This window comes from Lissotriton vulgaris, chromosome 8 (genome assembly GCF_964263255.1).
Source record: "Lissotriton vulgaris chromosome 8, aLisVul1.2, whole genome shotgun sequence".
Taxonomy (NCBI): domain Eukaryota; kingdom Metazoa; phylum Chordata; class Amphibia; order Caudata; family Salamandridae; genus Lissotriton; species Lissotriton vulgaris.
The window spans coordinates 545,626,378-545,649,303 of NC_141696.1; the positions used below are offsets into that span (position 1 = coordinate 545,626,378).

Below are 22,926 nucleotides of genomic sequence, written 5' to 3' on the forward strand. Positions count from 1 at the left end.
GCAGCCAAGACAATATAACAACTGTTTCTGCCTGGTTTCGAACCGGGGACCTCTCGCGTGTTAGGCGAACGTGATAACCACTACACTACAGAAACAGATGTCTACAGTTGATTCTTCTGTGATGAAACTTCTCAAAACAGGCTATTCCAAGGGCCTCTGGTTTTAGATTTCTTTCATGCAACCTTCCCAGACAGCCCTAGCTGAACGCTTGTATATGCCATGCAAGTTCAGCATTTTTGCAAAATGCTTAAAGAGAAATGTTTCCTATTTGCTCAGGCAGGGCAAGGTTAAAAGCATGAGACTCTAGCAAATATTCATCCACTACTGCAAAGAGAAAATTGATATTGGCTTTGAAATGCATACTTCAATACTACTTTAAAAAAGCACCAATGAAAGGGCTCGTCTGGGATTTGAACCCGGGACCTCTCGCACCCAAAGCGAGAATCATACCCCTAGACCAACGAGCCTTCGAAAGGCCCGCACCTCTGAAAAGCTAATACCAGCTCTAAGCACGCAATGAAGATCATGCTAGGGACTTTTTCATGCTTGGTCTGTGAATACACATGACATTCAGTGTCAACTTACCCTTTCTCAAATGATATCACTATCATTTATAAGTGTCCCCTTTTATTTTGTCCCAGAATTGGACACGTCTTACAGGAAGTCAGCACTTATTTATCTATTTCTGCAGTGGCTAGACCCTAAAGAGAAAGAATAAAAAGCTGTTCATAACAACATAAGAAACACATGTTGCATTTCTTCTCAAATGCTTATTCCCTTTGTGCAAATCGGAATGCCAAGCTGAATAACTGGGCCACAGATTCTGGCTAATTATCTTTCCCTTGAATGCAAGTAGCAATAAAAACTGCCTAATGCAGGACTAAAGCATTCCTTGCAAGCCTCTAACATCATAACATAACTGAGCTGCTGGTAGCAAGCTAAGCAATACCTTCCCAAAATGAGAAGTACATGTGCTAATCCGCTCAATCAGCGCTCGATCAGGCTCGATCAGGTGAGATATAGAAAAGGTGGAAAGGGTCCAAATGGCTGTCCCTTCCTTTTTAGGGTGGGTCCTTCTGACTATCATAGGATTGCTTGTAGGAGTGGCCAGGGTCAGAGAAAAAACTTTCAACCCTTCTTAGTGTTCTATCCAGAAGCAGGCATTTTCTATGCCTTTAATGTCAGGCTTTTCCCAGCAGTCTCTGTTCTGCCTATGTAAATTAACAAAAGCAGTGCTTATTCATCACTTACTCTAATGTCCTTACTGTCCAGAAAGCTTTGCCTAAGTATGCTTTTTTTCTTTTTCAGTGAAATTCTAAATGTTTTTTCTGCCCAGTCTATGGCAGTAGAATGCTGCTTATGATGCCACATTTTGTTGAATCACCAAGGTACAACTACAGAGGAATATATGAGTCTGAACGACATGGAACTCTTAGCTAACACATCACAATGTGTGATGCTTGCCAACCAAGCACTAGATTCTGGAGCGCTGATGATCAGAACATTCTGCTCCTGAAGGAAAGGAAAGACAGCTTGATGGAAAATAAAGTCTCAGTTTATATTAACGCTCTCTCTCTCCCAATATCTATCTATCTATCTATCTATCTATCTATCTATCTATCTATCTATCTATCTATCTATCTATCTATCTATCTATCTATCTATCTATCTATCTATCTATCTATCTATCTATCTATCTATCTATCTATCTATCTTTATATATGGATACCTGCGTACACATACATATAGATATGCCATGCATTCCTTTAGATTTGTTCCAACCTCTTACCATTTATTTGAGAATCCCTACTTTTCAAGTGACTGCAAATGAAGTCATTTCCGGCACTTTTTGGCCGGTGCAAGGTAACAAAAACACATGACAACTTTTAATAAAAATCATTGGTCTCTTTATTAACGCGCACTGTCAAACATGGGGCTTTCACACGTCAGGTAAACATGATAACCAATACACAACAGAAGCAGATGTAGATTGCTTATCAATGCCGGGATAGAACAGTTGTGAATTGAGTAGAAGAAGGGCCCCTGAATTGATACTTATTATATACAGCCTGTAAGATAGTGAAATATGCAGGCTAGGAAAGGAGATGCAAATATCAATGTATTAGAAAAATACATAAAGAGGAGTGATTTGCTTTTATTCATTCAAGGCTAGAAAAAATCAACATACTATTGCAAGCATTCATACACCACCAAATAGAAATAAACAATTCTGACATTAAACGTAAAGGTGACGATGCATTTGTATCATCACCTTGAGAAGGGTCACCGAGGAATTGAGCCCAGGGCTTCTGCACTTAAACACCAGAAACACTCCACTAAACTAAGATGCCTGTTGGTGCCAACAATTCCCAAAGTTAATGCATGTTCTAGGTGAGCAATGAACAGAATGCAGGGCTCTTATAAAAATGAGGTCTGTGAATCAACAGATACATCCACATGCCAATTACTTTAGTGTTTTCAAGAGAATTCACTTTCTTGGAACGAGTCTGCATGAAACCATCTTCAGGGCCTGGACAATTTCATGGCAAAACAGCACCTCTCAACATTGCAGCCAAGACAATATAACAACTGTTTCTGCCTGGTTTCGAACCGGGGACCTTTCGCGTGTGAGGCGAACGTGATAACCACTACACTACAGAAACAGATGTCTACAGTTGATTCTTCTGTGATGAAACTTCTCAAAACAGGCTATTCCAAGGGCCTCTGGTTTTAGATTTCTTTCATGCAACCTTCCCAGACAGCCCTAGCTGAACGCTTGTATATGCCATGCAAGTTCAGCATTTTTGCAAAATGCTTAAAGAGAAATGTTTCCTATTTGCTCAGGCAGGGCAAGGTTAAAAGCATGAGACTCTAGCAAATATTCATCCACTACTGCAAAGAGAAAATTGATATTGGCTTTGAAATGCATACTTCAATACTACTTTAAAAAAGCACCAATGAAAGGGCTTCCCTGGGATTTGAACCCGGGACCTCTCGCACCCAAAGCGAGAATCATACCCCTAGACCAACGAGCCTTCGAAAGGCCCGCACCTCTGAAAAGCTAATACCAGCTCTAAGCACGCAATGAAGATCATGCTAGGGACTTTTTCATGCTTGGTCTGTGAATACACATGAAATTCAGTGTCAACTTACCCTTTCTCAAATGATATCACTATCATTTATAAGTGTCCCCTTTTATTTTGTCCCAGAATTGGACACGTCTTACAGGAAGTCAGCACTTATTTATCTATTTCTGCAGTGGCTAGACCCTAAAGAGAAAGAATAAAAAGCTGTTCATAACAACATAAGAAACACATGTTGCATTTTTTCTCAAATGCTTATTCCCTTTGTGCAAATCGGAATGCCAAGCTTAATAACTGGGTCACAGATTCTGGCTAATTATCTTTCCCTTGAATGCAAGTAGCAATAAAAACTGCCTAATGCAGGACTAAAGCATTCCTTGCAAGCCTCTAACATCATAACATAACTGAGCTGCTGGTAGCAAGCTAAGCAATACCTTCCCAAAATGAGAAGTACATGTGCTAATCCGCTCAATCAGCGCTCGATCAGGCTCGATCAGGTGAGATATAGAAAAGGTGGAAAGGGTCCAAATGGCTGTCCCTTCCTTTTTAGGGTGGGTCCTTCTGACTATCATAGGATTGCTTGTAGGAGTGGCCAGGGTCAGAGAAAAAACTTTCAACCCTTCTTAGTGTTCTATCCAGAAGCAGGCATTTTCTATGCCTTTAATGTCAGGCTTTTCCCAGCAGTCTCTGTTCTGCCTATGTAAATTAACAAAAGCAGTGCTTATTCATCACTTACTCTAATGTCCTTACTGTCCAGAAAGCTCTGCCTAAGTATGCTTTTTTTCTGTTTCAGTGAAATTCTAAATGTTTTTTCTGCCCAGTCTATGGCAGTAGAATGCTGCTTATGATGCCACATTTTGTTGAATCACCAAGGTACAACTACAGAGGAATATATGAGTCTGAACGACATGGAACTCTTAGCTAACACATCACAATGTGTGATGCTTGCCAACCAAGCACTAGATTCTGGAGCGCTGATGATCAGAACATTCTGCTCCTGAAGGAAAGGAAAGACAGCTTGATGGAAAATAAAGTCTCAGTTTATATTAACGCTCTCTCTCTCCCAATATCTATCTATCTATCTATCTATCTATCTATCTATCTATCTATCTATCTATCTATCTATCTATCTATCTATCTATCTATCTATCTATCTATCTATCTATCTATCTATCTATCTATCTATCTATCTATCTATCTATCTATCTATCTATCTATCTATCTATCTATCTATCTATCTATCTATCTATCTATCTATCTTTATATATGGATACCTGCGTACACATACATATAGATATGCCATGCATTCCTTTAGATTTGTTCCAACCTCTTACCATTTGTTTGAGAATCCCTACTTTTCAAGTGACTGCAAATGAAGTCATTTCCGGCACTTTTTGGCCGGTGCAAGGTAACAAAAACACATGACAACTTTTAATAAAAATCATTGGTCTCTTTATTAACGCGCACTGTCAAACATGGGGCTTTCACACGTCAGGTAAACATGATAACCAATACACAACAGAAGCAGATGTAGATTGCTTATCAATGCCGGGATAGAACAGTTGTGAATTGAGTAGAAGAAGGGCCCCTGAATTGATACTTATTATATACAGCCTGTAAGATAGTGAAATATGCAGGCTAGGAAAGGAGATGCAAATATCAATGTATTAGAAAAATACATAAAGAGGAGTGATTTGCTTTTATTCATTCAAGGCTAGAAAAAATCAACATACTATTGCAAGCATTCATACACCACCAAATAGAAATAAACAATTCTGACATTAAACGTAAAGGTGACGATGCATTTGTATCATCACCTTGAGAAGGGTCACCGAGGAATTGAGCCCAGGGCTTCTGCACTTAAACACCAGAAACACTCCACTAAACTAAGATGCCTGTTGGTGCCAACAATTCCCAAAGTTAATGCATGTTCTAGGTGAGCAATGAACAGAATGCAGGGCTCTTATGAAAGCGAGGTCTGTGAATCAACAGATACATCCACATGCCTATTACTTTAGTGTTTTCAAGAGAATTCATTTTCTTGGAACGAGTCTGCATGAAACCATCTTCAGGGCCTGGACAATTTCATGGCAAAACGGCACCTCTCAACATTGCAGCCAAGACAATATAACAACTGTTTCTGCCTGGTTTCGAACCGGGGACCTCTCGCGTGTTAGGCGAACGTGATAACCACTACACTACAGAAACAGATGTCTACAGTTGATTCTTCTGTGATGAAACTTCTCAAAACAGGCTATTCCAAGGGCCTCTGGTTTTAGATTTCTTTCATGCAACCTTCCCAGACAGCCCTAGCTGAACGCTTGTATATGCCATGCAAGTTCAGCATTTTTGCAAAATGCTTAAAGAGAAATGTTTCCTATTTGCTCAGGCAGGGCAAGGTTAAAAGCATGAGACTCTAGCAAATATTCATCCACTACTGCAAAGAGAAAATTGATATTGGCTTTGAAATGCATACTTCAATACTACTTTAAAAAAGCACCAATGAAAGGGCTCGTCTGGGATTTGAACCCGGGACCTCTCGCACCCAAAGCGAGAATCATACCCCTAGACCAACGAGCCTTCGAAAGGCCCGCACCTCTGAAAAGCTAATACCAGCTCTAAGCACGCAATGAAGATCATGCTAGGGACTTTTTCATGCTTGGTCTGTGAATACACATGAAATTCAGTGTCAACTTACCCTTTCTCAAATGATATCACTATCATTTATAAGTGTCCCCTTTTATTTTGTCCCAGAATTGGACACGTCTTACAGGAAGTCAGCACTTATTTATCTATTTCTGCAGTGGCTAGACCCTAAAGAGAAAGAATAAAAAGCTGTTCATAACAACATAAGAAACACATGTTGCATTTCTTCTCAAATGCTTATTCCCTTTGTGCAAATCGGAATGCCAAGCTGAATAACTGGGCCACAGATTCTGGCTAATTATCTTTCCCTTGAATGCAAGTAGCAATAAAAACTGCCTAATGCAGGACTAAAGCATTCCTTGCAAGCCTCTAACATCATAACATAACTGAGCTGCTGGTAGCAAGCTAAGCAATACCTTCCCAAAATGAGAAGTACATGTGCTAATCCGCTCAATCAGCGCTCGATCAGGCTCGATCAGGTGAGATATAGAAAAGGTGGAAAGGGTCCAAATGGCTGTCCCTTCCTTTTTAGGGTGGGTCCTTCTGACTATCATAGGATTGCTTGTAGGAGTGGCCAGGGTCAGAGAAAACACTTTCAACCCTTCTTAGTGTTCTATCCAGAAGCAGGCATTTTCTATGCCTTTAATGTCAGGCTTTTCCCAGCAGTCTCTGTTCTGCCTATGTAAATTAACAAAAGCAGTGCTTATTCATCACTTACTCTAATGTCCTTACTGTCCAGAAAGCTTTGCCTAAGTATGCTTTTTTTCTTTTTCAGTGAAATTCTAAATGTTTTTTCTGCCCAGTCTATGGCAGTAGAATGCTGCTTATGATGCCACATTTTGTTGAATCACCAAGGTACAACTACAGAGGAATATATGAGTCTGAACGACATGGAACTCTTAGCTAACACATCACAATGTGTGATGCTTGCCAACCAAGCACTAGATTCTGGAGCGCTGATGATCAGAACATTCTGCTCCTGAAGGAAAGGAAAGACAGCTTGATGGAAAATAAAGTCTCAGTTTATATTAACGCTCTCTCTCTCCCAATATCTATCTATCTATCTATCTATCTATCTATCTATCTATCTATCTATCTATCTATCTATCTATCTATCTATCTATCTATCTATCTATCTATCTATCTATCTATCTATCTATCTATCTATCTATCTATCTATCTATCTATCTATCTATCTATCTATCTATCTATCTATCTATCTATCTACCTACCTACCTACCTACCTACCTACCTACCTATCTATCTATCTATCTATCTATCTATCTATCTATCTATCTATCTATCTATCTATCTATCTATCTATCTATCTATCTATCTATCTATCTATCTATCTATCTATCTATCTATCTATCTATCTATCTATCTATCTATCTATCTATCTATCTATCTATCTATCTATCTATCTATCTATCTATCTATCTATCTATCTATCTATCTAACTATCTATCTATCTATCTATCTATCTATCTATCTATCTATCTATCTATCTATCTATCTATCTATCTATCTATCTTTATATATGGATACCTGCGTACACATACATATAGATATGCCATGCATTCCTTTAGATTTGTTCCAACCTCTTACCATTTATTTGAGAATCCCTACTTTTCAAGTGACTGCAAATGAAGTCATTTCCGGCACTTTTTGGCCGGTGCAAGGTAACAAAAACACATGACAACTTTTAATAAAAATCATTGGTCTCTTCATTAACGCGCACTGTCAAACATGGGGCTTTCACACGCCAGGTAAACATGATAACCAATACACAACAGAAGCAGATGTAGATTGCTTATCAATGCCGGGATAGAACAGTTGTGAATTGAGTAGAAGAAGGGCCCCTGAATTGATACTTATTATATACAGCCTGTAAGATAGTGAAAAATGCAGGCTAGGAAAGGAGATGCAAATATCAATGTATTAGAAAAATACATAAAGAGGAGTGATTTGCTTTTATTCATTCAAGGCTAGAAAAAATCAACATACTATTGCAAGCATTCATACACCACCAAATAGAAATAAACAATTCTGACATTAAATGTAAAGGTGACAATGCATTTGTATCATCACCTTGAGAAGGGTCACCGAGGAATTGAGCCCAGGGCTTCTGCACTTAAACACCAGAAACACTCCACTAAACTAAGATGCCTGTTGGTGCCAACAATTCCCAAAGTTAATGCATGTTCTAGGTGAGCAATGAACAGAATGCAGGGCTCTTATAAAAGTGAGGTCTGTGAATCAACAGATACATCCACATGCCAATTACTTTAGTGTTTTCAAGAGAATTCACTTTCTTGGAACGAGTCTGCATGAAACCATCTTCAGGGCCTGGACAATTTCATGGCAAAACAGCACCTCTCAACATTGCAGCCAAGACAATATAACAACTGTTTCTGCCTGGTTTCGAACCGGGGACCTTTCGCGTGTGAGGCGAACGTGATAACCACTACACTACAGAAACAGATGTCTACAGTTGATTCTTCTGTGATGAAACTTCTCAAAACAGGCTATTCCAAGGGCCTCTGGTTTTAGATTTCTTTCATGCAACCTTCCCAGACAGCCCTAGCTGAACGCTTGTATATGCCATGCAAGTTCAGCATTTTTGCAAAATGCTTAAAGAGAAATGTTTCCTATTTGCTCAGGCAGGGCAAGGTTAAAAGCATGAGACTCTAGCAAATATTCATCCACTACTGCAAAGAGAAAATTGATATTGGCTTTGAAATGCATACTTCAATACTACTTTAAAAAAGCACCAATGAAAGGGCTTCCCTGGGATTTGAACCCGGGACCTCTCGCACCCAAAGCGAGAATCATACCCCTAGACCAACGAGCCTTCGAAAGGCCCGCACCTCTGAAAAGCTAATACCAGCTCTAAGCACGCAATGAAGATCATGCTAGGGACTTTTTCATGCTTGGTCTGTGAATACACATGAAATTCAGTGTCAACTTACCCTTTCTCAAATGATATCACTATCATTTATAAGTGTCCCCTTTTATTTTGTCCCAGAATTGGACACGTCTTACAGGAAGTCAGCACTTATTTATCTATTTCTGCAGTGGCTAGACCCTAAAGAGAAAGAATAAAAAGCTGTTCATAACAACATAAGAAACACATGTTGCATTTTTTCTCAAATGCTTATTCCCTTTGTGCAAATCGGAATGCCAAGCTTAATAACTGGGTCACAGATTCTGGCTAATTATCTTTCCCTTGAATGCAAGTAGCAATAAAAACTGCCTAATGCAGGACTAAAGCATTCCTTGCAAGCCTCTAACATCATAACATAACTGAGCTGCTGGTAGCAAGCTAAGCAATACCTTCCCAAAATGAGAAGTACATGTGCTAATCCGCTCAATCAGCGCTCGATCAGGTGAGATATAGAAAAGGTGGAAAGGGTCCAAATGGCTGTCCCTTCCTTTTTAGGGTGGGTCCTTCTGACTATCATAGGATTGCTTGTAGGAGTGGCCAGGGTCAGAGAAAAAACTTTCAACCCTTCTTAGTGTTCTATCCAGAAGCAGGCATTTTCTATGCCTTTAATGTCAGGCTTTTCCCAGCAGTCTCTGTTCTGCCTATGTAAATTAACAAAAGCAGTGCTTATTCATCACTTACTCTAATGTCCTTACTGTCCAGAAAGCTCTGCCTAAGTATGCTTTTTTTCTGTTTCAGTGAAATTCTAAATGTTTTTTCTGCCCAGTCTATGGCAGTAGAATGCTGCTTATGATGCCACATTTTGTTGAATCACCAAGGTACAACTACAGAGGAATATATGAGTCTGAACGACATGGAACTCTTAGCTAACACATCACAATGTGTGATGCTTGCCAACCAAGCACTAGATTCTGGAGCGCTGATGATCAGAACATTCTGCTCCTGAAGGAAAGGAAAGACAGCTTGATGGAAAATAAAGTCTCAGTTTATATTAACGCTCTCTCTCTCCCAATATCTATCTATCTATCTATCTATCTATCTATCTATCTATCTATCTATCTATCTATCTATCTATCTATCTATCTATCTATCTATCTATCTATCTATCTATCTATCTATCTATCTATCTATCTATCTATCTATCTATCTATCTATCTATCTATCTATCTATCTATCTATCTATCTATCTATCTTTATATATGGATACCTGCGTACACATACATATAGATATGCCATGCATTCCTTTAGATTTGTTCCAACCTCTTACCATTTGTTTGAGAATCCCTACTTTTCAAGTGACTGCAAATGAAGTCATTTCCGGCACTTTTTGGCCGGTGCAAGGTAACAAAAACACATGACAACTTTTAATAAAAATCATTGGTCTCTTTATTAACGCGCACTGTCAAACATGGGGCTTTCACACGTCAGGTAAACATGATAACCAATACACAACAGAAGCAGATGTAGATTGCTTATCAATGCCGGGATAGAACAGTTGTGAATTGAGTAGAAGAAGGGCCCCTGAATTGATACTTATTATATACAGCCTGTAAGATAGTGAAATATGCAGGCTAGGAAAGGAGATGCAAATATCAATGTATTAGAAAAATACATAAAGAGGAGTGATTTGCTTTTATTCATTCAAGGCTAGAAAAAATCAACATACTATTGCAAGCATTCATACACCACCAAATAGAAATAAACAATTCTGACATTAAACGTAAAGGTGACGATGCATTTGTATCATCACCTTGAGAAGGGTCACCGAGGAATTGAGCCCAGGGCTTCTGCACTTAAACACCAGAAACACTCCACTAAACTAAGATGCCTGTTGGTGCCAACAATTCCCAAAGTTAATGCATGTTCTAGGTGAGCAATGAACAGAATGCAGGGCTCTTATGAAAGCGAGGTCTGTGAATCAACAGATACATCCACATGCCTATTACTTTAGTGTTTTCAAGAGAATTCATTTTCTTGGAACGAGTCTGCATGAAACCATCTTCAGGGCCTGGACAATTTCATGGCAAAACAGCACCTCTCAACATTGCAGCCAAGACAATATAACAACTGTTTCTGCCTGGTTTCGAACCGGGGACCTTTCGCGTGTGAGGCGAACGTGATAACCACTACACTACAGAAACAGATGTCTACAGTTGATTCTTCTGTGATGAAACTTCTCAAAACAGGCTATTCCAAGGGCCTCTGGTTTTAGATTTCTTTCATGCAACCTTCCCAGACAGCCCTAGCTGAACGCTTGTATATGCCATGCAAGTTCAGCATTTTTGCAAAATGCTTAAAGAGAAATGTTTCCTATTTGCTCAGGCAGGGCAAGGTTAAAAGCATGAGACTCTAGCAAATATTCATCCACTACTGCAAAGAGAAAATTGATATTGGCTTTGAAATGCATACTTCAATACTACTTTAAAAAAGCACCAATGAAAGGGCTTCCCTGGGATTTGAACCCAGGACCTCTCGCACCCAAAGCGAGAATCATACCCCTAGACCAACGAGCCTTCGAAAGGCCCGCACCTCTGAAAAGCTAATACCAGCTCTAAGCACGCAATGAAGATCATGCTAGGGACTTTTTCATGCTTGGTCTGTGAATACACATGAAATTCAGTGTCAACTTACCCTTTCTCAAATGATATCACTATCATTTATAAGTGTCCCCTTTTATTTTGTCCCAGAATTGGACACGTCTTACAGGAAGTCAGCACTTATTTATCTATTTCTGCAGTGGCTAGACCCTAAAGAGAAAGAATAAAAAGCTGTTCATAACAACATAAGAAACACATGTTGCATTTTTTCTCAAATGCTTATTCCCTTTGTGCAAATCGGAATGCCAAGCTTAATAACTGGGTCACAGATTCTGGCTAATTATCTTTCCCTTGAATGCAAGTAGCAATAAAAACTGCCTAATGCAGGACTAAAGCATTCCTTGCAAGCCTCTAACATCATAACATAACTGAGCTGCTGGTAGCAAGCTAAGCAATACCTTCCCAAAATGAGAAGTACATGTGCTAATCCGCTCAATCAGCGCTCGATCAGGCTCGATCAGGTGAGATATAGAAAAGGTGGAAAGGGTCCAAATGGCTGTCCCTTCCTTTTTAGGGTGGGTCCTTCTGACTATCATAGGATTGCTTGTAGGAGTGGCCAGGGTCAGAGAAAAAACTTTCAACCCTTCTTAGTGTTCTATCCAGAAGCAGGCATTTTCTATGCCTTTAATGTCAGGCTTTTCCCAGCAGTCTCTGTTCTGCCTATGTAAATTAACAAAAGCAGTGCTTATTCATCACTTACTCTAATGTCCTTACTGTCCAGAAAGCTTTGCCTAAGTATGCTTTTTTTCTTTTTCAGTGAAATTCTAAATGTTTTTTCTGCCCAGTCTATGGCAGTAGAATGCTGCTTATGATGCCACATTTTGTTGAATCACCAAGGTACAACTACAGAGGAATATATGAGTCTGAACGACATGGAACTCTTAGCTAACACATCACAATGTGTGATGCTTGCCAACCAAGCACTAGATTCTGGAGCGCTGATGATCAGAACATTCTGCTCCTGAAGGAAAGGAAAGACAGCTTGATGGAAAATAAAGTCTCAGTTTATATTAACGCTCTCTCTCTCCCAATATCTATCTATCTATCTATCTATCTATCTATCTATCTATCTATCTATCTATCTATCTATCTATCTATCTATCTATCTATCTATCTATCTATCTATCTATCTATCTATCTATCTATCTATCTATCTATCTATCTATCTATCTATCTATCTATCTATCTATCTATCTATCTATCTATCTTTATATATGGATACCTGCGTACACATACATATAGATATGCCATGCATTCCTTTAGATTTGTTCCAACCTCTTACCATTTATTTGAGAATCCCTACTTTTCAAGTGACTGCAAATGAAGTCATTTCCGGCACTTTTTGGCCGGTGCAAGGTAACAAAAACACATGACAACTTTTAATAAAAATCATTGGTCTCTTTATTAACGCGCACTGTCAAACATGGGGCTTTCACACGTCAGGTAAACATGATAACCAATACACAACAGAAGCAGATGTAGATTGCTTATCAATGCCGGGATAGAACAGTTGTGAATTGAGTAGAAGAAGGGCCCCTGAATTGATACTTATTATATACAGCCTGTAAGATAGTGAAATATGCAGGCTAGGAAAGGAGATGCAAATATCAATGTATTAGAAAAATACATAAAGAGGAGTGATTTGCTTTTATTCATTCAAGGCTAGAAAAAATCAACATACTATTGCAAGCATTCATACACCACCAAATAGAAATAAACAATTCTGACATTAAACGTAAAGGTGACGATGCATTTGTATCATCACCTTGAGAAGGGTCACCGAGGAATTGAGCCCAGGGCTTCTGCACTTAAACACCAGAAACACTCCACTAAACTAAGATGCCTGTTGGTGCCAACAATTCCCAAAGTTAATGCATGTTCTAGGTGAGCAATGAACAGAATGCAGGGCTCTTATAAAAATGAGGTCTGTGAATCAACAGATACATCCACATGCCAATTACTTTAGTGTTTTCAAGAGAATTCACTTTCTTGGAACGAGTCTGCATGAAACCATCTTCAGGGCCTGGACAATTTCATGGCAAAACAGCACCTCTCAACATTGCAGCCAAGACAATATAACAACTGTTTCTGCCTGGTTTCGAACCGGGGACCTTTCGCGTGTGAGGCGAACGTGATAACCACTACACTACAGAAACAGATGTCTACAGTTGATTCTTCTGTGATGAAACTTCTCAAAACAGGCTATTCCAAGGGCCTCTGGTTTTAGATTTCTTTCATGCAACCTTCCCAGACAGCCCTAGCTGAACGCTTGTATATGCCATGCAAGTTCAGCATTTTTGCAAAATGCTTAAAGAGAAATGTTTCCTATTTGCTCAGGCAGGGCAAGGTTAAAAGCATGAGACTCTAGCAAATATTCATCCACTACTGCAAAGAGAAAATTGATATTGGCTTTGAAATGCATACTTCAATACTACTTTAAAAAAGCACCAATGAAAGGGCTTCCCTGGGATTTGAACCCGGGACCTCTCGCACCCAAAGCGAGAATCATACCCCTAGACCAACGAGCCTTCGAAAGGCCCGCACCTCTGAAAAGCTAATACCAGCTCTAAGCACGCAATGAAGATCATGCTAGGGACTTTTTCATGCTTGGTCTGTGAATACACATGAAATTCAGTGTCAACTTACCCTTTCTCAAATGATATCACTATCATTTATAAGTGTCCCCTTTTATTTTGTCCCAGAATTGGACACGTCTTACAGGAAGTCAGCACTTATTTATCTATTTCTGCAGTGGCTAGACCCTAAAGAGAAAGAATAAAAAGCTGTTCATAACAACATAAGAAACACATGTTGCATTTTTTCTCAAATGCTTATTCCCTTTGTGCAAATCGGAATGCCAAGCTTAATAACTGGGTCACAGATTCTGGCTAATTATCTTTCCCTTGAATGCAAGTAGCAATAAAAACTGCCTAATGCAGGACTAAAGCATTCCTTGCAAGCCTCTAACATCATAACATAACTGAGCTGCTGGTAGCAAGCTAAGCAATACCTTCCCAAAATGAGAAGTACATGTGCTAATCCGCTCAATCAGCGCTCGATCAGGCTCGATCAGGTGAGATATAGAAAAGGTGGAAAGGGTCCAAATGGCTGTCCCTTCCTTTTTAGGGTGGGTCCTTCTGACTATCATAGGATTGCTTGTAGGAGTGGCCAGGGTCAGAGAAAAAACTTTCAACCCTTCTTAGTGTTCTATCCAGAAGCAGGCATTTTCTATGCCTTTAATGTCAGGCTTTTCCCAGCAGTCTCTGTTCTGCCTATGTAAATTAACAAAAGCAGTGCTTATTCATCACTTACTCTAATGTCCTTACTGTCCAGAAAGCTCTGCCTAAGTATGCTTTTTTTCTGTTTCAGTGAAATTCTAAATGTTTTTTCTGCCCAGTCTATGGCAGTAGAATGCTGCTTATGATGCCACATTTTGTTGAATCACCAAGGTACAACTACAGAGGAATATATGAGTCTGAACGACATGGAACTCTTAGCTAACACATCACAATGTGTGATGCTTGCCAACCAAGCACTAGATTCTGGAGCGCTGATGATCAGAACATTCTGCTCCTGAAGGAAAGGAAAGACAGCTTGATGGAAAATAAAGTCTCAGTTTATATTAACGCTCTCTCTCTCCCAATATCTATCTATCTATCTATCTATCTATCTATCTATCTATCTATCTATCTATCTATCTATCTATCTATCTATCTATCTATCTATCTATCTATCTATCTATCTATCTATCTATCTATCTATCTATCTATCTATCTATCTATCTATCTATCTATCTATCTATCTATCTATCTATCTTTATATATGGATACCTGCGTACACATACATATAGATATGCCATGCATTCCTTTAGATTTGTTCCAACCTCTTACCATTTGTTTGAGAATCCCTACTTTTCAAGTGACTGCAAATGAAGTCATTTCCGGCACTTTTTGGCCGGTGCAAGGTAACAAAAACACATGACAACTTTTAATAAAAATCATTGGTCTCTTTATTAACGCGCACTGTCAAACATGGGGCTTTCACACGTCAGGTAAACATGATAACCAATACACAACAGAAGCAGATGTAGATTGCTTATCAATGCCGGGATAGAACAGTTGTGAATTGAGTAGAAGAAGGGCCCCTGAATTGATACTTATTATATACAGCCTGTAAGATAGTGAAATATGCAGGCTAGGAAAGGAGATGCAAATATCAATGTATTAGAAAAATACATAAAGAGGAGTGATTTGCTTTTATTCATTCAAGGCTAGAAAAAATCAACATACTATTGCAAGCATTCATACACCACCAAATAGAAATAAACAATTCTGACATTAAACGTAAAGGTGACGATGCATTTGTATCATCACCTTGAGAAGGGTCACCGAGGAATTGAGCCCAGGGCTTCTGCACTTAAACACCAGAAACACTCCACTAAACTAAGATGCCTGTTGGTGCCAACAATTCCCAAAGTTAATGCATGTTCTAGGTGAGCAATGAACAGAATGCAGGGCTCTTATGAAAGCGAGGTCTGTGAATCAACAGATACATCCACATGCCTATTACTTTAGTGTTTTCAAGAGAATTCATTTTCTTGGAACGAGTCTGCATGAAACCATCTTCAGGGCCTGGACAATTTCATGGCAAAACGGCACCTCTCAACATTGCAGCCAAGACAATATAACAACTGTTTCTGCCTGGTTTCGAACCGGGGACCTCTCGCGTGTTAGGCGAACGTGATAACCACTACACTACAGAAACAGATGTCTACAGTTGATTCTTCTGTGATGAAACTTCTCAAAACAGGCTATTCCAAGGGCCTCTGGTTTTAGATTTCTTTCATGCAACCTTCCCAGACAGCCCTAGCTGAACGCTTGTATATGCCATGCAAGTTCAGCATTTTTGCAAAATGCTTAAAGAGAAATGTTTCCTATTTGCTCAGGCAGGGCAAGGTTAAAAGCATGAGACTCTAGCAAATATTCATCCACTACTGCAAAGAGAAAATTGATATTGGCTTTGAAATGCATACTTCAATACTACTTTAAAAAAGCACCAATGAAAGGGCTCGTCTGGGATTTGAACCCGGGACCTCTCGCACCCAAAGCGAGAATCATACCCCTAGACCAACGAGCCTTCGAAAGGCCCGCACCTCTGAAAAGCTAATACCAGCTCTAAGCACGCAATGAAGATCATGCTAGGGACTTTTTCATGCTTGGTCTGTGAATACACATGAAATTCAGTGTCAACTTACCCTTTCTCAAATGATATCACTATCATTTATAAGTGTCCCCTTTTATTTTGTCCCAGAATTGGACACGTCTTACAGGAAGTCAGCACTTATTTATCTATTTCTGCAGTGGCTAGACCCTAAAGAGAAAGAATAAAAAGCTGTTCATAACAACATAAGAAACACATGTTGCATTTCTTCTCAAATGCTTATTCCCTTTGTGCAAATCGGAATGCCAAGCTGAATAACTGGGCCACAGATTCTGGCTAATTATCTTTCCCTTGAATGCAAGTAGCAATAAAAACTGCCTAATGCAGGACTAAAGCATTCCTTGCAAGCCTCTAACATCATAACATAACTGAGCTGCTGGTAGCAAGCTAAGCAATACCTTCCCAAAATGAGAAGTACCTGTGCTAATCCGCTCAATCAGCGCTCGATCAGGCTCGATCAGGTGAGATATAGAAAAGGTGGAAAGGGTCCAAATGGCTGTCCCTTCCTTTTTAGGGTGGGTCCTTCTGACTATCATAGGATTGCTTGTAGGAGTGGCCAGGGTCAGAGAAAAAACTTTCAACCCTTCTTAGTGTTCTATCCAGAAGCAGGCATTTTCTATGCCTTTAATGTCAGGCTTTTCCCAGCAGTCTCTGTTCTGCCTATGTAAATTAACAAAAGCAGTGCTTATTCATCACTTACTCTAATGTCCTTACTGTCCAGAAAGCTTTGCCTAAGTATGCTTTTTTTCTTTTTCAGTGAAATTCTAAATGTTTTTTCTGCCCAGTCTATGGCAGTAGAATGCTGCTTATGATGCCACATTTTGTTGAATCACCAAGGTACAACTACAGAGGAATATATGAGTCTGAACGACATGGAACTCTTAGCTAACACATCACAATGTGTGATGCTTGCCAACCAAGCACTAGATTCTGGAGCGCTGATGATCAGAACATTCTGCTCCTGAAGGAAAGGAAAGACAGCTTGATGGAAAATAAAGTCTCAGTTTATATTAACGCTCTCTCTCTCCCAATATCTATCTATCTATCTATCTATCTATCTATCTATCTATCTATCTATCTATCTATCTATCTATCTATCTATCTATCTATCTATCTATCTATCTATCTATCTATCTATCTATCTATCTATCTATCTATCTATCTATCTATCTATCTATCTATCTATCTATCTATCTATCTATCTATCTATCTATCTATCTATCTATCTATCTACCTACCTACCTACCTACCTACCTATCTATCTATCTATCTATCTATCTATCTATCTATCTATCTATCTATCTATCTATCTATCTATCTATCTATCTATCTATCTATCTATCTATCTATCTATCTATCTATCTATCTATCTATCTATCTATCTATCTATCTATCTATCTATCTATCTATCTATCTATCTATCTATCTATCTATCTATCTATCTATCTATCTATCTTTATATATGGATACCTGCGTACACATACATATAGATATGCCATGCATTCCTTTAGATTTGTTCCAACCTCTTACCATTTATTTGAGAATCCCTACTTTTCAAGTGACTGCAAATGAAGTCATTTCCGGCACTTTTTGGCCGGTGCAAGGTAACAAAAACACATGACAACTTTTAATAAAAATCATTGGTCTCTTTATTAACGCGCACTGTCAAACATGGGGCTTTCACACGCCAGGTAAACATGATAACCAATACACAACAGAAGCAGATGTAGATTGCTTATCAATGCCGGGATAGAACAGTTGTGAATTGAGTAGAAGAAGGGCCCCTGAATTGATACTTATTATATACAGCCTGTAAGATAGTGAAAAATGCAGGCTAGGAAAGGAGATGCAAATATCAATGTATTAGAAAAATACATAAAGAGGAGTGATTTGCTTTTATTCATTCAAGGCTAGAAAAAATCAACATACTATTGCAAGCATTCATACACCACCAAATAGAAATAAACAATTCTGACATTAAATGTAAAGGTGACAATGCATTTGTATCATCACCTTGAGAAGGGTCACCGAGGAATTGAGCCCAGGGCTTCTGCACTTAAACACCAGAAACACTCCACTAAACTAAGATGCCTGTTGGTGCCAACAATTCCCAAAGTTAATGCATGTTCTAGGTGAGCAATGAACAGAATGCAGGGCTCTTATAAAAGTGAGGTCTGTGAATCAACAGATACATCCACATGCCAATTACTTTAGTGTTTTCAAGAGAATTCACTTTCTTGGAACGAGTCTGCATGAAACCATCTTCAGGGCCTGGACAATTTCATGGCAAAACAGCACCTCTCAACATTGCAGCCAAGACAATATAACAACTGTTTCTGCCTGGTTTCGAACCGGGGACCTTTCGCGTGTGAGGCGAACGTGATAACCACTACACTACAGAAACAGATGTCTACAGTTGATTCTTCTGTGATGAAACTTCTCAAAACAGGCTATTCCAAGGGCCTCTGGTTTTAGATTTCTTTCATGCAACCTTCCCAGACAGCCCTAGCTGAACGCTTGTATATGCCATGCAAGTTCAGCATTTTTGCAAAATGCTTAAAGAGAAATGTTTCCTATTTGCTCAGGCAGGGCAAGGTTAAAAGCATGAGACTCTAGCAAATATTCATCCACTACTGCAAAGAGAAAATTGATATTGGCTTTGAAATGCATACTTCAATACTACTTTAAAAAAGCACCAATGAAAGGGCTTCCCTGGGATTTGAACCCGGGACCTCTCGCACCCAAAGCGAGAATCATACCCCTAGACCAACGAGCCTTCGAAAGGCCCGCACCTCTGAAAAGCTAATACCAGCTCTAAGCACGCAATGAAGATCATGCTAGGGACTTTTTCATGCTTGGTCTGTGAATACACATGAAATTCAGTGTCAACTTACCCTTTCTCAAATGATATCACTATCATTTATAAGTGTCCCCTTTTATTTTGTCCCAGAATTGGACACGTCTTACAGGAAGTCAGCACTTATTTATCTATTTCTGCAGTGGCTAGACCCTAAAGAGAAAGAATAAAAAGCTGTTCATAACAACATAAGAAACACATGTTGCATTTTTTCTCAAATGCTTATTCCCTTTGTGCAAATCGGAATGCCAAGCTTAATAACTGGGTCACAGATTCTGGCTAATTATCTTTCCCTTGAATGCAAGTAGCAATAAAAACTGCCTAATGCAGGACTAAAGCATTCCTTGCAAGCCTCTAACATCATAACATAACTGAGCTGCTGGTAGCAAGCTAAGCAATACCTTCCCAAAATGAGAAGTACATGTGCTAATCCGCTCAATCAGCGCTCGATCAGGCTCGATCAGGTGAGATATAGAAAAGGTGGAAAGGGTCCAAATGGCTGTCCCTTCCTTTTTAGGGTGGGTCCTTCTGACTATCATAGGATTGCTTGTAGGAGTGGCCAGGGTCAGAGAAAAAACTTTCAACCCTTCTTAGTGTTCTATCCAGAAGCAGGCATTTTCTATGCCTTTAATGTCAGGCTTTTCCCAGCAGTCTCTGTTCTGCCTATGTAAATTAACAAAAGCAGTGCTTATTCATCACTTACTCTAATGTCCTTACTGTCCAGAAAGCTCTGCCTAAGTATGCTTTTTTTCTGTTTCAGTGAAATTCTAAATGTTTTTTCTGCCCAGTCTATGGCAGTAGAATGCTGCTTATGATGCCACATTTTGTTGAATCACCAAGGTACAACTACAGAGGAATATATGAGTCTGAACGACATGGAACTCTTAGCTAACACATCACAATGTGTGATGCTTGCCAACCAAGCACTAGATTCTGGAGCGCTGATGATCAGAACATTCTGCTCCTGAAGGAAAGGAAAGACAGCTTGATGGAAAATAAAGTCTCAGTTTATATTAACGCTCTCTCTCTCCCAATATCTATCTATCTATCTATCTATCTATCTATCTATCTATCTATCTATCTATCTATCTATCTATCTATCTATCTATCTATCTATCTATCTATCTATCTATCTATCTATCTATCTATCTATCTATCTATCTATCTATCTATCTATCTATCTATCTATCTTTATATATGGATACCTGCGTACACATACATATAGATATGCCATGCATTCCTTTAGATTTGTTCCAACCTCTTACCATTTGTTTGAGAATCCCTACTTTTCAAGTGACTGCAAATGAAGTCATTTCCGGCACTTTTTGGCCGGTGCAAGGTAACAAAAACACATGACAACTTTTAATAAAAATCATTGGTCTCTTTATTAACGCGCACTGTCAAACATGGGGCTTTCACACGTCAGGTAAACATGATAACCAATACACAACAGAAGCAGATGTAGATTGCTTATCAATGCCGGGATAGAACAGTTGTGAATTGAGTAGAAGAAGGGCCCCTGAATTGATACTTATTATATACAGCCTGTAAGATAGTGAAATATGCAGGCTAGGAAAGGAGATGCAAATATCAATGTATTAGAAAAATACATAAAGAGGAGTGATTTGCTTTTATTCATTCAAGGCTAGAAAAAATCAACATACTATTGCAAGCATTCATACACCACCAAATAGAAATAAACAATTCTGACATTAAATGTAAAGGTGACAATGCATTTGTATCATCACCTTGAGAAGGGTCACCGAGGAATTGAGCCCAGGGCTTCTGCACTTAAACACCAGAAACACTCCACTAAACTAAGATGCCTGTTGGTGCCAACAATTCCCAAAGTTAATGCATGTTCTAGGTGAGCAATGAACAGAATGCAGGGCTCTTATGAAAGCGAGGTCTGTGAATCAACAGATACATCCACATGCCTATTACTTTAGTGTTTTCAAGAGAATTCATTTTCTTGGAACGAGTCTGCATGAAACCATCTTCAGGGCCTGGACAATTTCATGGCAAAACGGCACCTCTCAACATTGCAGCCAAGACAATATAACAACTGTTTCTGCCTGGTTTCGAACCGGGGACCTCTCGCGTGTTAGGCGAACGTGATAACCACTACACTACAGAAACAGATGTCTACAGTTGATTCTTCTGTGATGAAACTTCTCAAAACAGGCTATTCCAAGGGCCTCTGGTTTTAGATTTCTTTCATGCAACCTTCCCAGACAGCCCTAGCTGAACGCTTGTATATGCCATGCAAGTTCAGCATTTTTGCAAAATGCTTAAAGAGAAATGTTTCCTATTTGCTCAGGCAGGGCAAGGTTAAAAGCATGAGACTCTAGCAAATATTCATCCACTACTGCAAAGAGAAAATTGATATTGGCTTTGAAATGCATACTTCAATACTACTTTAAAAAAGCACCAATGAAAGGGCTCGTCTGGGATTTGAACCCGGGACCTCTCGCACCCAAAGCGAGAATCATACCCCTAGACCAACGAGCCTTCGAAAGGCCCGCACCTCTGAAAAGCTAATACCAGCTCTAAGCACGCAATGAAGATCATGCTAGGGACTTTTTCATGCTTGGTCTGTGAATACACATGACATTCAGTGTCAACTTACCCTTTCTCAAATGATATCACTATCATTTATAAGTGTCCCCTTTTATTTTGTCCCAGAATTGGACACGTCTTACAGGAAGTCAGCACTTATTTATCTATTTCTGCAGTGGCTAGACCCTAAAGAGAAAGAATAAAAAGCTGTTCATAACAACATAAGAAACACATGTTGCATTTCTTCTCAAATGCTTATTCCCTTTGTGCAAATCGGAATGCCAAGCTGAATAACTGGGCCACAGATTCTGGCTAATTATCTTTCCCTTGAATGCAAGTAGCAATAAAAACTGCCTAATGCAGGACTAAAGCATTCCTTGCAAGCCTCTAACATCATAACATAACTGAGCTGCTGGTAGCAAGCTAAGCAATACCTTCCCAAAATGAGAAGTACATGTGCTAATCCGCTCAATCAGCGCTCGATCAGGCTCGATCAGGTGAGATATAGAAAAGGTGGAAAGGGTCCAAATGGCTGTCCCTTCCTTTTTAGGGTGGGTCCTTCTGACTATCATAGGATTGCTTGTAGGAGTGGCCAGGGTCAGAGAAAAAACTTTCAACCCTTCTTAGTGTTCTATCCAGAAGCAGGCATTTTCTATGCCTTTAATGTCAGGCTTTTCCCAGCAGTCTCTGTTCTGCCTATGTAAATTAACAAAAGCAGTGCTTATTCATCACTTACTCTAATGTCCTTACTGTCCAGAAAGCTTTGCCTAAGTATGCTTTTTTTCTTTTTCAGTGAAATTCTAAATGTTTTTTCTGCCCAGTCTATGGCAGTAGAATGCTGCTTATGATGCCACATTTTGTTGAATCACCAAGGTACAACTACAGAGGAATATATGAGTCTGAACGACATGGAACTCTTAGCTAACACATCACAATGTGTGATGCTTGCCAACCAAGCACTAGATTCTGGAGCGCTGATGATCAGAACATTCTGCTCCTGAAGGAAAGGAAAGACAG

The 22,926-nt window shown here is 39.3% G+C and overlaps 9 non-coding genes across 9 annotated transcripts; all 9 read right to left on the reverse strand.

Annotated features, from left to right (window-relative positions):
• Nucleotides 1–22: 22 nt before the first annotated feature.
• TRNAV-AAC (transfer RNA valine (anticodon AAC)) lies at nucleotides 23–95 on the reverse strand. Its single transcript has one exon. It is a non-coding gene; the product is annotated as a tRNA-Val (tRNA).
• Nucleotides 96–2,590: 2,495 nt separating this feature from the next.
• TRNAV-CAC (transfer RNA valine (anticodon CAC)) lies at nucleotides 2,591–2,663 on the reverse strand. The gene has a single exon. It is a non-coding gene; the product is annotated as a tRNA-Val (tRNA).
• A 2,555-nt stretch (nucleotides 2,664–5,218) lies between these two features.
• On the reverse strand, nucleotides 5,219–5,291 carry TRNAV-AAC (transfer RNA valine (anticodon AAC)). The gene has a single exon. It is a non-coding gene; the product is annotated as a tRNA-Val (tRNA).
• Nucleotides 5,292–8,138: 2,847 nt separating this feature from the next.
• TRNAV-CAC (transfer RNA valine (anticodon CAC)) lies at nucleotides 8,139–8,211 on the reverse strand. Its single transcript has one exon. It is a non-coding gene; the product is annotated as a tRNA-Val (tRNA).
• A 2,533-nt stretch (nucleotides 8,212–10,744) lies between these two features.
• TRNAV-CAC (transfer RNA valine (anticodon CAC)) lies at nucleotides 10,745–10,817 on the reverse strand. Its single transcript has one exon. It is a non-coding gene; the product is annotated as a tRNA-Val (tRNA).
• Nucleotides 10,818–13,356: 2,539 nt separating this feature from the next.
• Nucleotides 13,357–13,429, reverse strand: TRNAV-CAC (transfer RNA valine (anticodon CAC)). The gene has a single exon. It is a non-coding gene; the product is annotated as a tRNA-Val (tRNA).
• A 2,535-nt stretch (nucleotides 13,430–15,964) lies between these two features.
• On the reverse strand, nucleotides 15,965–16,037 carry TRNAV-AAC (transfer RNA valine (anticodon AAC)). The gene has a single exon. It is a non-coding gene; the product is annotated as a tRNA-Val (tRNA).
• A 2,787-nt stretch (nucleotides 16,038–18,824) lies between these two features.
• TRNAV-CAC (transfer RNA valine (anticodon CAC)) lies at nucleotides 18,825–18,897 on the reverse strand. The gene has a single exon. It is a non-coding gene; the product is annotated as a tRNA-Val (tRNA).
• A 2,519-nt stretch (nucleotides 18,898–21,416) lies between these two features.
• On the reverse strand, nucleotides 21,417–21,489 carry TRNAV-AAC (transfer RNA valine (anticodon AAC)). The gene has a single exon. It is a non-coding gene; the product is annotated as a tRNA-Val (tRNA).
• Between the last annotated feature and the right edge of the window lie 1,437 nt (nucleotides 21,490–22,926).